Source organism: Rhinoraja longicauda, unplaced genomic scaffold (genome assembly GCF_053455715.1).
Source record: "Rhinoraja longicauda isolate Sanriku21f unplaced genomic scaffold, sRhiLon1.1 Scf000736, whole genome shotgun sequence".
Classification (NCBI taxonomy): Eukaryota; Metazoa; Chordata; class Chondrichthyes; order Rajiformes; family Arhynchobatidae; genus Rhinoraja; species Rhinoraja longicauda.
The window spans coordinates 27,406-43,605 of record NW_027601952.1 but is presented as its reverse complement, the minus strand read 5'-3'; the positions used below and the strand labels follow the sequence as shown (position 1 = coordinate 43,605).

At 45.6% G+C, this 16,200-nt stretch overlaps 1 pseudogene; it reads right to left on the bottom strand.

The window, feature by feature from the left end:
* Positions 1–2,865: 2,865 nt before the first annotated feature.
* Positions 2,866–3,507, bottom strand: LOC144591228 (histone H1.01-like; annotated as a pseudogene).
* Between the last annotated feature and the right edge of the window lie 12,693 nt (positions 3,508–16,200).

The following is a 16,200-nucleotide window of genomic DNA, read 5'->3' as shown; positions in this document are numbered from 1 at the left end:
CTTCACCAGTGGTCTCCGTGATGTTGTTTGCCATGAAGAACATGTTTGCTCTCTCCATATAGGAGCTGAACGGCTCTCTACTTTTGTCAAAGATGCCCAGGCTTCCGATGTAGCCCGTGGACGCTGCCATTTTGTCCCTCTCTCTTTTTTTTTTAAACAAGGGAACGAGGAGAGGTTTTTTTCTTGCACAAGCTCAGATTTCCTGCCTGTTCTGGTGTAGCAAAGCACCTAAAACTTAGCAGTACAAAAGCTATGCAAAACAAACTCAGTCTCCTCCACAATCCCATCCTCGTCGCCAATTTTGTTATGTTCAACACGGCATAAAGATAAAGTACACTCACACGTTCGTTGCCTGAATCGCACCAGCCTTTATTTACCCAGCATTCACCCACTCATTAACATGGCACATGAATATGCATGAATACATTACACTCATGATCTTGCTTGCTCTGGATCTGCACCTCCTGACGTATAGGTCCTGCAGGGGGACGAGTGTAGTTCCCATGGTGCGTTCTGCTGAACGCACTACTCTCTGCAGGGCCATCCTGTCCTGGGCAGAGCTGTTCCCAAACCAGACTGTAATGTTGCCGGACAGGATGCTCTCTACAGCCCCAGAGTAGAAGCAATGAAGGATCCTCAGAGACACTCTGAATTTCCTCAGCTGTCTAAGGTGGTAATGGTGCTGCTTTGCCTTACCCACCAGTGCGGCAATGTGTGTTGCCCATTGTAATTTTCAAAACAATGTCCAAAAAGAAACAATCAATGCTTCAAGCCCAGAATCTTCCTCAACTTGACATTCAATATACAATCAATAGAATATAAATCTTGTCCCTGGTAACTTCAAACATTTATTTGTCTGAAGAAGGGGCTCGACCCGAAACGTCACCCATTCCTTCTCTAACGAGATGCTGCCTGGTCCGCTGAGTTACTCCAGCATTTTGAGACGATTTAAAGCTGCAGTTCTTTCCTAAACATTTATTTGTCCTCTGCATATGTTGAATTTGAGGCCATGTCTAAAGTCATCCCATTGTGTTGCTCCATTTTCATTCTGCTCTTAGCTCCTTAAATCCCATATCAGTAAGTTATAGATATAATTGAGGTGACACATCTAATTCATTCGATTATTCAAGTTCAAATGGAGAAAATTGCGATATTTTCTCGTCTCAGTTTATTTCTACAAAGCCCACAGGGATTACGTGCATCTCTTTTAATCAATTTAATAGGTTAATAGCGACGTCGCCAGCTACTGAAGAAATTAAATCCAGATCAATATATCTATTTCCTGCCGTTATTCGTTTATTTGCCTCGTCAAATCGTCTAGAACAAAAAGAATTGCTACAGTTCTTATTTAAGACCTTACGTCAAATATAATCATCTAATCTTCAAATGCACCGAGCAAATAAAACAACGAATGGATTTGATAAATTTGCTCTGTGACACCCATAATTTACACAATTTGATTAGTTGTTAATGTAGGTATTAGGTGATTGCACATAAGGTCGTGAGGTCAAAGTGCATGACGCACGGAGTCGCTCAGGCCATCTGGAGGACATGGCAGCCTCCAGCATACACTACCAACACATCCGACACGGACATTCTTACCTTTAAAAAGCCACCAAAAGGCCAATTTTTGTGCTGTAAAAAATGAGGAAGAAGCTGGAGGATCCGGCAGAGGAACAGGAATCAGGAGAAGGGCTAGAAACAGCTGGGAAGACATCTGGCCAGCCGGCAGGAGAAGGGGAAACGCGGCCGGGAAGGGAGGCAGGAGAGCATAGCCGAGAAGCAGAGGGCCTCCGACCGCGGGGAGAAGAGGAGGAAAGGAGGGGTTTCAGCGAGCTGGGAGAGGAGCAGCGGGAAGAACGTGAGCCGAGGGGCCTGGAGGGTTTGCAGGGGCAGAAGCAGCGAGCGCTGGAGGTCGGCAACCCGCCGGGACCTGAGGGCAAAGGGCCCAGAGAGCCGCACTCGACGGCCTTGGAGGAGGCGGTGGAAGGTGAAGTGTCGAGCCCGAAGAAGAGGAGGAAGAGGACCGGGGAGAGGCCGATCGACAGTGGTGGCAGCCGGAGCGGAGGACCAGGCCACGGCTCTGCTCGGCGGCCCCAGCCACGAGATGTTGAGCAGTGGCCAAGTGGAAGCGGACCCCGGCTGACGGAGATGGCGAGCAGAGAGAAGGGCTGTAGGGGCAGCATGAGCGGTGAGGGGCCGAAGAGCCGCAGGAAGCGAGGTGCAGAGCACGGGCACTGAGCCTGGAGGAGCGAGGAGCGCAGGAAGGGGGAGAGGTGTCGGGACACTCGGAGTGCCAGGAGGGAGCCAGAGACGCGCTGATGGGAGAAGACCACCCGAGCCCGCTGCACTGAAAGCCCTAATGTTATTTGAACTTAAAATAATAATGTTAAAAACAGTATTTTAACATTTCCCCTTTGTCGGTTGCTTTATTATGGTCGAAGTGTAAATGCAAATTACTGAACAAAACAGGGTGGAGGTAAACTTATTTTTGAAAAGATGCCAGGGGTAAATGGGACGAAGAAGGTTGGGAACCCCTGCCCTGGTTAGCACTTGTCTGCAGTACATGGCGTGCCCTCCAGACAGCATTGCGTGGCAACAGCGCAGATCAGAGGGCATGACCTCACCTGCCGTGCAACCACTCAATAGAAGCGAAGCTTTGTAACTCGGTGACTACTTAAAGTAATTCTGTTGGAGGGCTTTGTGGCGAAATTGATATTAAATCTACAAGTTGTTAGATCTTGGGCAGGTCGAATAGAAGGGTTACATGTCGTCCTCCCCTGGAACGGATTTGCTGATTTCTTGATTGTTTGGTGGCTCTTCAAAGAGCCATTTTATAATAGACCGTTACACATTTAATTCCCCTCAAGGCGACACCGTCAACAGGTGAGGGTGGTTCCCTTTACCGGCGTCTGGGTCCGGATTTGCGTGGGCGCCCCACCGGCCGCTGGATCCGTCCGCGGACCGCCATTCTTCGTCTGCCCGGCCCGTGCCGGCGGTAGTCCCGCGCCATCCGGGGCTGGAGACAGGATCGGGCCTTGGTGCAGCAACGGTCCTCCACGGTTTGATTTGGCGCTTGGGGCCCTTCCCCTTCGCCGACGACCTCGTTTTCTTCTCCCGCTTGGGCGCCGTTGAACCTGAAGGAGACGGAGGCGCCGGTGCCACTGGTCCGCACCAGTGATCTGCTCTGCACCAGCGGTTGTTGTTACGGCTCACGTCGTAACCCGTGGCCAACAGCGCTTTCTTCAGGGCGGCCAGCAAAATGCCATGTCGCTGCTTTCTGGACGCCGCCACCGACAGGACGCGCTCCGGAACGGTGGGGCCGACCAGCGCCTTCTTGGGCCGCTGCATAGGCTGGGCCTGCGGCTGTTGTTGTTGTCGTTGCCGCCATTTCTTCACAGCCGCACCCTTATCCGGTGCTGGCCACGCCAGAGGCGGGATGGTGTTGCTTCCCCCGCCTCCTCCGCCAGAATCGCTGACATCTTCCACCTTCTGGTTCTCAGCCATGTTGGTAGCCCAGAAACCGCTCTTTTCTCCTCTCTATTGCTGAAACTAGAGGAGCGAGGAGCAGTAGCAGCCGCTTTTATGGGGCGGAGGTGGACGGTAAAGAGCAATCCCGGAAACTGCAAGGAATTCCTTCACCCGCCATCAACATTCATGTCACTTTGAGAGCGTTGGTCCAACAGCCTCTGGAACATATTTTGGCTCATATGTTCAGAACCAGACTTGCTGAGAAGCTGCTGCAACTGGGGCTTAACACTCCTCTGTGTGCCTGGGTCCTGGTCTTTCTCACCGCCAGGCCCTAAGTGGTCAGGATGGGGGGACATACATCTAACCCCCTCACCCTGAACACAGGATCCCCCCAGGGTTGCGTCCTTAGCCCCCTACTGTACTCCCTGTATACACATGACTGTGTGGCCAAGTTCAGCTCAAATTCCATCATCAAGTTTGCTGATGACACTGTGGTGGTGGGCCGGATCTCTGACAACGATGAGAAGACCTACTGGGACGAGGTGACTGATCTGGCACTCTGGTGTCGGGACAATAGCCTCCTCTTGAAAGTCAAAAATACGGAGCTGATTGTGGACTTGAGAAGGGCTCAACATCCAAGGACGTACACGTCACTGGAAATAAATGGGTCTACTGTGGATAGGGTGAGCAGCTTTAAATACCTGGGAGTCCACATCAAAGAGGATTTGACATGGACAACACACATTGCCGCACTGGTGGGTAAGGCAAGGCAGCGCCTTTACCACCTCAGACAGCTGGGGAAATTCAGAGCATCTCTGAGGATCCTTCAATGCTTCTACTCTGGGGCTGTAGAGAGCATGTTGTCCGGCAACATCTCACTCTGATTTGGGAACAGCTCTGCCCAGGACAGGAAGGCCCTGCAGAGAGTAGTGCGTTTGGCAGAACGCACCATGGGAACTACACTCGCCCCCCTGCAGGACCTGTACATCAGGAGGTGCAGATCAAGAGCAAGCAAGATTATGAGGGACCCCTGCCACCCCAGCAACGGACTGTTCCAGCTGCTACGGTCAGGCAAATGCCTCCGCTGTCATGCTGTGAAAACGGAGAGGATGAGATGGAGTTTCTTCCCACAGGCCATCAGGACTGTTAACTATTATATCTCCAGGGACTAATTTTTTTCTGTATTAATTTTAATTTTTATGCTGTAATTGTAATTTTATTGCACAATCCGCAGGCATTGCCACTTTCATTTCCCTACACATCTTCTATGTGTATGTGACAAATAAACTTGACTTGACTTGACTTGACTTGATTAACTTATTTGCATTGTCAATCACAATTTCAAAAGCAAAAATGCGAATACAATAAAGAGGGGAATGTACCAATCGTGTCGAATGCTATTCAATTCGAACCAATCTAGATTTTTCATGGTTTCTCCAAAATAAGAATCAAACTTATCATGTTGCTACCGGATTAGCGCTCTCAAAGTGATCTGAATGCTGAGTTCCCTTGATCACTACGAATTAAAAAGAAAAGGAATATAGCACATTAAAACGCACCGAGAATAAAGGGATTGGTGAACGAACTGTTACAATATATCAGGCAAAAATGGTCAACAACAAGTTATGCTGTTGCCCAAGAAAATCGTTGAAAATCGTTCTGTCGGAGTTATTTTCGCGCTGTTTAATATTGCTTTCAATCATTTTTGATTACCAGAACGGTCCTTGTGAAGGGGGTGGTACGCCAACAGGACAAACAAGCATAAGCCAATATCGTACTAAGCGGGTGGTTTACATTGACTCCATAAATAATTTTACACAGGCAAAAATTACCGTATCTCCTGCCGACACTGAATTCCTGCCCAAAGTTCCCTTGTCATGACGAAAAACTTTAATTAAATTCCCCTTTCTCAAAGTCAAATGGCAATTTTCTAAAAGGTTTTGTAAACTATTGAATAATCTGTAGGGAGTAACTTCCGAGTTAAATGACATCAGGCAAGAAAAATCCCAGATAGACCAACTTGGTTGAACATAAATTTATGGTATTTTTAAAAAGTGCAGCCTTTTGAATAAAAATGCTTTATTTGGAAGCCTACTATTGTCTTGATGGAACTTGGATCTAACGGTTTTTAAATTGTGACATTTAAAAACGTTTTTGCGGGACTTTTGAAAATACGAATATTATCCTGATTTCAGGTAGTGATTGTGCATTGTGACTAATTAAATTTGCATAAAGTTCTTCTTTATGGATTCAACAACAACCAATCAAGGTGTTGGTTTTTGACCAATGAACTAATTCTAATAACCACCAATCAAAGGTTGCAATTGCATCCAAAGGCATTTTCCCACAATCACAAGCTGATCTAAAGATGGAGATGCGATAAGCACAGATGAGAACGTGGTCTTTCGCGTAATACTGCTGATGGTTTTTATGTGAAAGCTGAAGCAATTTACGGAAAGATCCACAGCACATAAGATGGAGGAACAGAATTAAACTATTCAGCCTATGGAGTCTACTCCGCCATTCAATTATGGCAATTTTTCCTTCTCTCCCCATTCTACTATCTTTTCACACTAACCTTTGATGTCCTTCCTTAACAAGAACCTATCAATCTCTGCCTTAAAAATATCCAGTCTAATCCTCCACAGCTGTCTGTGGCAATGAATTATGCAGATTTGCCGCTTGTAGCTTGTTGTGTCTTCGGGTTTGATGTCCTGATAATAACGACACAATTCAGGTTGTTTCAGTTGCCTTAATTTACTCCTTTATTCAGCTCCTTGCCTGTGTGGCGTAGTGATACTGAAAAGTGCTTACATACCTAATCACAGTGTGTGTGTGTGTGTGGTGAGTGTGCCTGATACAAAGTAGTGCAGGAGGTTGGGACTGCTACAATGAATATGTAGCATATGTAACATCCCCCCTTCTCAAAAGAAAAGAATAAAAGTTAGTGACACTAGAGGATTTCCAGAGCGAGGGTGGCAATCCTGTAGCAGATACCGTGGGATTATTCTGCCCACATTCATGGCATTCTGCTTTCTACTATACTACACAACAAAATATATAATGGCAGCTTGTTTTCTTTCAGGTAGTGCGTAGCCAGTCAAGAGTCATGTCTTGGCGTGACTTGTGACTTGTCCCTTCCAGTGCTAGCGATAACGCGCTGGGGGTAAGATGTTGCTCCTGGATCTAGTAGATCTGGTTGTTGCCTGCAGTGTTGCACTCGATGTATTGGTGACTTGTTGAGTCGTTTCCTGGCCATTGGTTGGTGCTGGTTGACTATATAACTCACTGGTAGCAGTTTGTGAGAATGTGTTGTCATCAATGGCAGGTGTTGCTGTTGCTGTGGGTGGTGTCCTAGGAGTTGCTGGTGTTGTCTTTGAAGTTGCAGGTGTTGACATTTCAGGTGTCGGGCGGATGTGAATTCTGTTTCGTCTCAACTGCCTGCCCGGTTCTGTCTCTATGATATATGATTTTGGGGTTCCAGCCCTACTGGTGATTTGTGCTGGGGTCCATTTCTTTGTTATTGGATCCTGAGCATGTACGTTTTGGCCTTGAAATAGTTCAGGCAAGTACTGTGCATTTTTGTTGTATTGTTTCAGCCCCTCCTCCTGGGCAGCTGCCAATTTTGCCCTTGTTTCTTCTTGGTCGATAGGGGGTTGGATTTTGCTTGGCAGGGTGGTTTTGTATTTCCTGCCATTTAGCATTTCTGCAGGAGACTTCATGTCAGCCTTTAGTGGAGTTGCCCGTAAGGATAATAGTGCCAGGTTTGGATCCTCCTTTGCCTCTCGGCATTTTATTAGTATTTTCTTGGCTGTCTGTACTTGCCTTTCAATAAACCCATGGCCCTTTGGGTAATGTGGTGAAGATGTTGTGATTTTGAACCCGTATTCGGTGGCCAGCTCTCTGAATTCCCGAGATGTGAATTGGGTTCCATTGTCACATACGATCTGCTCAGGTATTCCTTGCTCTGCAAACAACCCTCTAACAATTGACACAATTGTTTTAGCTTTCAAGTCCTTTATGTTTCTCACAAATGGGAATTTGGAGTAGTAGCAGGCCATAATCAAATACCATTGCTGGTTCTCTGTGAACAGGTCTGCTCCGATGGTTTGCCATGGCCGGCTTGGGATATCACTGGGTGTCATTTCCTCCTTCTGTTGTGAATTCCTGTATTTTTGGCATATGTGGCATGTAGATACCAGCTTTTCTATGTCCTTGTACATGCCTATCCAGTACACAGCGGATTTAGCACGGAGTCTGCACTTTTCCATTCCTAAGTGTCCTTGGTGGATCTTTTCGAGGATTTCTTTTTTCATGGACTTGGGTATGATGATTCGTGATCCGGCCAGCAGGACTCCATTCTCTACCGAAATATCATCACGGATGGTCCAGTATTCGCGGAGGATAGGCTGAACTTGTTGTCTCTTTTCTGGCCACCCCTGTATTACCATTTGGGTGAGGAGCTGGAGTTCTTCATCTCTGGCTGTTTCCTCTTTAATCTGTTCCAGCTTCACGCTTGTCACACTCACAATGTGGTGGATCTTTATGCTCAGCCCTTCCATCTCTTGTTTGTCATGTGTTGATAGTCTGGATAGGGCGTCAGCTAGCAGCAGGTCTTTTCCTGGCTTGTATCTGATGTTGTAGTCGTAGCTCTGTAGCCTCAGTAATAGTCTCTGTAGTCTGGCTGGTGCTTTGGTGAGGTTTTTTTTTCCGATTTGTTCTAGAGGGCGGTGGTCTGTTTCGATGTCGAAATACCTTCCATATAGGTAAGTGTGAAATTTCTCGCAGCCATAGACTACTGCTAAGAGTTCTCTCTCTATGTTTGCGTACCTTGATTCTGTAGGAGTGAGTGCTTTGGATGCATACGCAATAGGTCGGCCATTTTGTATCAGTACTGCTCCAACTCCTCTCATGGAGGCATCAACTTGGAGTGTTACAGGTTTCTGTCTGTCATAGTACTGCAGGATCGTTTCTTTGCTGATGAGTTGTTTTAATTTCCCAAAATCTTGGCTATGTGAAGCACACCAATCAAATTCAGCGTCGTCTTTCATCAATTCACGGAGATTTGCTGTATGATTAGCAAGCTTAGGTATGAAGACTCCCATGTATTGTATGAGCCCTAGGAAACTTCTTAACTGTTTCTTGTCTTTGGGTTCCTCCATGTGGTTGATAGCATCCACTTTTGTAGGGTCCGGTTTCACTCCTTCTGCAGAGTAAATCAGTCCAAAGAATTTGCACTCCCTTTCTTTGATTATGCATTTGTCTGCATTGAGCTTTATGCCGGCTCTTCGAGTTTTTTCCATAGCCTCATGGAGGTTGTAATCATGCGTGTTTTCATCTCTGCCGTATACTTGGATATCATCTGCTATCCCGATTGCCCCTTTACAGCCTTTGTATGTTTCATCTATTTTCCGCTGGAAGACATCTTGACTCACCTTCAGCCCGAATGGGAGCCTGTTGAATCTGAATCTGCCAAATGGCGTGTTGAAAGTGGTGAGCATTGATGACTTCCGGTCTATTTTGACGTTCCAATATCCATTGCTAGCATCCAGCTTGCTGAACACCTTGGAACCGGCTAGTGCGGGTGTGATCTCTTCAAGGGTTGGAGTTGGATAATGGTCGCGCTTCAATGCATTGTTCAGATCCCTGGGATCAAGGCATATCCTTAGTTTTCCGTTTGGCTTTTCTTTGATAACAATTGAATTTACCCAATCAGTTGGTTTAGTTATTGCTGTGATGATGCCCTTTTCTTCCATTTCGTTTAGTTGTTCCCTTAGCCTCTCTTTCAGTTCAAGGGGAACACGGCGGGGTGGGTGGATCACTGGCTTCACACTGGGGTCTACTGTGATATGGTATTCGTATTCCTCAAAACAACCAACGGTATCGTCAAAACACTCTGGGTACATGTCCATCAATTCTTCTTTGTTCCTGATGGGCGGCCGGTTTTTGATGGGTATGTTTCTGTCAATTCTGCAGGAGTTTGTCTTGATTTCATAGTTGATTGACACAATCTTCAGTCTTTGGCACGTGTTCAGGCCGAGAATAGCAGGTCCTTTCGATTTAGTGATGAAGAAGGGGCATTTCACTTCTTTCCCTTTGTATGTTCCTGCTATGATTATTTTGCCTAGCTGTGGGATTATGGAACCTCCGTATGCAGCTAGGACTACATCGCTACTTCCAAGGATTCCTTTCCTGACGCTGCCATCTTTTGTCATGTGTTCAGGGAATATCTTTCCGTAAAGATTGACTGGTAAGATATTGCTCTGGGCTCCAGTATCAATTTTGAGCCTTAGATTAATCGTTGTTCTTTTCTTTCCCACTTTTTTCTGTAGTTGTATTATAGTATATGCTTCCTCTCTGTTGCTATGTGTTTTGCTGTTTCCCATTTCGTGGACGTCAATGGTCCCAACGGAAAGGAATTCTTCCTCAGAGGTATCTGAGGTTATCTCCTCTTCCTGTTGGACGTGTGCGTGTATTTGTTTCCTTCTCGTATTTCTATCGTTCTTTGACCATTGCTGCTTTGGCTTGGTGCTGTATGATTTTGTTGACCTACACATTTTCTTCCAGTGGTTAGGCCTCCCACATGAGTTGCAGGTAGTCCCGTATGCTGGGCACGCCCTGCGATCATCAAATGCATGCTCTGTACCGCAGTTCCAGCAGCTTCTTTGGCTTGCTTGTTTGTTTGCATGCCTAGAAAATGTCTGCTTTGGAGCCTTTAAGGTGGAGCCAGGGTCACGTTTTGAGAGAGCGTCTATATTCACTCTGGTGCTGCTCTGAGATGAGCCAACTTGAAGGCAGAGGGAGGACATTTGTTTCCTTGTGGCTTCGAAAGCTCTGGCAGCATCTACGGCGTCTTTTAGGTTGAGGGTGTCTTTCCCTATTAGGGACTTTTGGACCTCTTGGTGGGCGCACCCCCATATTAGCTGGTCGACAATTCTGTCATCTTCATCACCAAATCTGCATTTCTTGGCCACGTTCCTTAGTCTCGAAAGGAAAGTGTCGGTTGTTTCTTGTGGGTCTTGTCTTAGCCCTTGGAACTCATACCGATGGATTCTGTGGTTTGATTTGGGCTCCATATGGTTCGCAAACCTTTCAAGGACTATTCCCGGATTATTGCAGTCAGGCTCTGTTAAGCTCCAACTGTTAAAAATGTCTAGACCCTTCTCCCCGAGCCATAGTAAAATATAACTGACCTTCTCTTCATCTGCAGTTCCTTTCAGGAAGCTTTTAAATGCCAGCTGGCTCTTTTGTTTGAATTTCTTGAACGCCTCCACCACATCATCGGCGTCCCAGTTCATCGTAGGGTGGAGGCTCATTGCTGCTGTGGAGGCCGCCATCTTGTGTTGTTAGGCGGGTGCACAAAAAAAAATCAATTTCTCTGCAGCCGCTGTTCCTAATTCACAATAGCGATTCACAATAGCGCGGGTTTTTACTCGAAAGTCACCGCTGCCACCATGTTGTGTCTTCGGGTTTGATGTCCTGATAATAACGACACAATTCAGGTTGTTTCAGTTGCCTTAATTTACTCCTTTATTCAGCTCCTTGCCTGTGTGGCGTAGTGATACTGAAAAGTGCTTACATACCTAATCACAGTGTGTGTGTGTGTGTGGTGAGTGTGCCTGATACAAAGTAGTGCAGGAGGTTGGGACTGCTACAATGAATATGTAGCATATGTAACATAGCTAAATAAATATAACCTCATTTCCTTTTTATAGGTATGTAATGGTGTTGGGTAGACTGATGGGACTGAAGGCTGATAAATCCCCAGGGCCTGATGGTCTGCTGTACCCAGGGTACTCAAGGAAATGGCTCAAGAAATCATGGACGCATTGGTGATCATTTTCCAATGTTCTATAGATTCAGGATCAGTTCCTGTGGATTGGAGGGTAGCTAATGTTATCCCACTTTTTAAGAAAGGAGGGAGAGAGAAAACGGGAAATTATAGGCCAGTTAGCCTGACATCAGTGGTGGGGAAGATGCTGGAGTCAATTATAAAAGAAGAAATTGCGGAACATTTGGATAGCAGTAACAGGATTGTTCCAAGTCAGCATGGATTTACGAAGGGGAAATCATGCTTGACTAATCTTCTGGAATTTTTTGAGGATGTAACTAGGAAAATGGACAAGGGAGAGCCAGTGGATGTAGTGTACCCGGACTTTCAGAAAGTCTTCGACAAGGTCCCACATAGGAGATTAGTGGGAAAAATTAGAACACATGGTATTGGGGGTAGGATACTGACATGGATAAAAAAATTGGTTGAAACCGGGAATTAAAGCTGGGAATCTGGTGCTCTACGGCAGCAACTCTAATGCTTCACCACTGTGCCGCCCCAATCTGCCCCCCCCCCTCCACCCCCGCCTGCCACTTTGAACCATCTATCCCATTAATCCCACCCTTTCCACCCAACTGTGCAAATTCTCCAGATTAAAGCTTTATCTCAAATCCATTTTGGAGGGTGTAATTGAATTTTCATCTACCAACCTTTCAAGTAAGTCATTCCACATCAAAATGAATTCCTTGCTATGATTTAATGTAATAGCATCATAGATTTATACAATGTGGAAAATGGCCCGCCAGCCTAACTCATCCATACTGATCAAGATACCCCCATCTCAGCTAATCATATTTAACCATGTTTTGCCCATATCGCTCTTAATCTTTCTAATCCATGGACCTGGCAAAATTGTTCCAGTGATGACGTGTGCAAGAGGGAAGAGTTGCATCTGAACTTGAGCAGGAAATTAGAATGGCAAAAAAGAGCCATAAAATAGATTTGGTGATTTGGATTATTGGAAATCTCAATGCTTTTTCTACCTGCATTAAAAACAAGTGGATATCCTGGAAGAAGGTAGGATCGCTCAAGGATAAATGACTACTTGGAGTCAGGGGATGTAGCCAAGTTTTGAAATGAGTTATTTACAACAGTAAGATCAGTTAGTGAGAGGAATGAAAGGAGATTGTGGAAGCTTTGATGAAGATCTCTGCATCTTCCCTAGCTCCAGATGAGGTCTGGAGGTCTATAGAGTGGCCAAGGTTGGTGCTTTGTACAAAAGGGGAAGTAGAGACAGTAGAGCTGTAAGCCTCTTATAAGTGATAGAAAAGGTATTAGATATGATACTTCAGGATAGGATTTACTCCCATTTGGAAGACAATGGGTTTAGTATGGACAGTCAGCATGGTTTAAATATGCCTTATAATGTAACAGCAAGTTTGTGTCTTACAAACTTGGTCAAGTTTTTTTTAGGGTGTGACAAAGGTGATTGATGTGGGTAATGCAGTGGATGTTGTCTGCATGTATTTCAGTAAGGCATTTAATAATGTTCTCCATGGTAGCCTGATCCAGAAGATTAAAATGCACACGATTGACAGTGACTTGTTCATTTGGATCTATAACTGGCTTACTGGCAGATGACAGAGCGTGATGGCAGGACAATGGAGGACATTCAGACCGGAGATACAGTATGTGACCAATGGAGATACGCAGGGATCTATGTTGCGACCTTTGGTCTTGTGATATATATATATATATATAGTGTACTCTTGTCGGTACGGACTTCTTTATAACAGATTTTGGTCACAGAGCACGGAGGTGTCCATTTACAGTGGTGGTTGGTGGATGACGTGGTGCACTGCATTGGGCAGTGGAAAGATGGCGGTGGGAAGAGAGTGAGCAGAAGGATCTTGCCGTCCTCGTCTATAACTCCCTGAAATTAGTAACACAAGTGGTAGAATGGTATAGAGGGCATTTGATATGCTTTCCTTTCTCGATCAGGACATTGAGTGTGACATTCATTAAGCCATGTTGCAACAGTATAGGACTTTGATTAGATCACATTTGGAGTATTATGAACCTTCTTCCCATGATGTCTGAACACAGTCCAAATGCAGTCTGATTGGCTGTTGCTCTGCAGTTTTAGGGTATATCTCTCCAGCGGGCGCGGCGACCACTGTTGAGTGCAAACCTCTATTGCAGGACCGACAACCCTCCCACAACTGACGATCCGTGGACCCGCTGCTGGCCGGAGAGTGTCCTCTTGGGCGGCGAAGGGGGAGAGGAAAGGAGAGAGGGAGCCACGCACCTTGTCCCCAGGCGGCCATCGTGTCAGCCAGAGAGAGCCGTAGACCCGTTGGGCGGAAACCTCTCCTGCAGCGGCAGCTCGGGGGCGACGGCCATCTTATTTGATCATCTGCCACAGTGCTGCACCATGTGAGGAAGGTCAGGGATGGGGCATGCCGGGACGGGGGACGGTCCTCCTAGCAGGGGGGAGGGGGGGGGAGCGGAGCACATTTATTAAAGTTTAGTAAGTTAATTGTTTTTAAAATGTAACAAAACTTGATTAATTGAGACCGCAGGGGAATGGTGAGAAGGGTGGGCATAAACTTGTTGCGCTATGGTGTACCGTTTTGGCTGTATTTTGGGAACAAATTTATCCACAAACCCACAAACCCACAGATACACAAGATAAGAGTTTTAGTAATATATAGATGTCAACCTCGATTCCACCTTTTTCCCTTTTCCAATTCCTTCCAACCAACATCTGCAACCCTTCAATAACGTACAATTCCTAGGCTGCCATAACCTCATGGACGTCCAGTCCCTTTACACCTCTGTTGTCAGGAACTTTGATAATTATAGATAAAATGAGTAGGTTATAATCTGGTTAACCCCAGAGCTCACATATTGGGGAGGCCTGATGTGAACAATGGCCACCATGGAATGTTAGGAAGTTCATAAATCGATGTGTCAATGTATTTATCCTTCACAGCACAGCTTAGTTAAAATAACTAAAACTAATAGAGCCTGCTGAAAAGAAGGCTTCCTTATCTATTGGGGGGGGTGGGCGGGGGAGCCGGATAGTCGTTTGCAGTTCTGTCTAGGTTCTTATCCATTGCAACCTTGAGATTACAGCTGCTCTTTGCCATTGTGTTTAGCAGACAAGTCTCCCAAGAGTTAATGGACACCCCATCAATTCTCCCTGGAGGGTGATTGACATCTATGGTATCTATTTTTTATTCATATAAGAGAGATTTTCAAAACATCAGGAAATGTAAGGTTAAAGTTAACTCTGGGGAAAGATAAAAGGTTACAGAGATGTTGATCAATGATGATTTATTTAAACTCCACAAGTATGTATTGTGTCATGAGAAAATAAAAATGCTGTAGGTACTATGAATTGTTGAAACACTTCTTAGAATGTTTCTTGGTGCGCACTGATAAGGCCTTCAGTCAACCAACTTGTTTGATAGACTCACCACTGATATACAAGCTGTTTTAATTTGTGTCTATGCCTAACTGATTAAAGCAAGCTATATAGGGTGTGGGTATAGCACAAAATAGCACAAAGTTCCCTCCTACAACCTCCATCCTTCACCAGCCCACTGGTTCCTCCTTGAACAAAGACCCAATCGTTTCCCCTCTACTAACATTCTCCTCCACCTGGCAGACCTTATCCTCTCCTCACCAACTTCTTCTTTAACTTCTTGCATTTCCTTCAAGGTAAAGGTGGCGCCATGGCCACTCACATGGGTTCCGGCTATGTATTTTTGTTGGTTGCGTCAAACAATCTTTGTTCCAAATTTACACTAGCTCTATCCCCCAACTCTTTCTCTGCTACATCAATGGTTGCATCAGGGCTGCCTCCTTTACCCATGCAGAACTCATGGAATGTCATTAGCTTCACCACTAACTTCCATCCTCTCACATCTCTCTCTCCTTTATTGATCTCTGTCTCCATCACAGAGGACAGAATTCCGATTAATATCTACCACAAACCTACCAACATCCATTGTTATCTGGACTACACTTCCTCTCTCCCTGCCTCTTGCAAAGATGCTCTCCCCTACTCTCAAGTCTCCATCTCTACCGCATCTGCTCCCAAGATGAGGATTTGCATTTTAGGACCTCCAAGATGCAGTAAACGTGGTTTGGAACCTGCTAATAAATGGATTCCTCAACCACATTTCCTCTCTGTCCAATAGTTCTGCACTTGCTCGCTCTCCCTCAAGACAGTTAAATGATAGAGTTCCCTTTGTCCTTACCTTCTACAACACTGGCCTAAGTATTCAACATTTCATTCTCCAACATTTCCACCACATTGAATGTGATTCAACAACCAGTCACATCTTCCAAACCCCATCTGTTTTCACCTTCTGCAGAGACCGCTCCCTCCACAAGTTCTTGTTTCATTCATCCATTTCCCATCCAAACTACCCCTCCCCCAGATACTTTCCCCTTCAACTGCAGAAGATGTGACACCAGTCCCTGTTACAGGATTGCTTGAGTTTAACCATTTCATTCTCATTTATTGACCAATTTCTCTATCATACATCCTCAAGTCCAAGCCCCCTGTACATTAGCTGTACAAAATTATTTATTTGGAATCAACTTCAGCTCTTCAACTCTTGACTGCCTTTCTCCTCAAAGTAAAATCACAAACGGTGAATAACTTTCTCTGAAACATTAAAAATTCACGTGATGATAATATTGTTTAAGTCCTCAAGCTGAGTTTATTGTCGAGGTGCAGGTACAAGTAAAACCTTGCTTGCAGCAGCAACACAAGCACATGGACCCAGACAAACACACAAAAACAGAAACTCAATGAGCCATGCTCTGTCATGCCCCACCTCTCTCTCAGCTTTCTTTCCCACCTCCCATTCAATCAATCTGAATAAAAGGGCCTGTCCCAAAACATCAGCTATCCATGTCCTCCAGGGATACTGCCTTCCCAC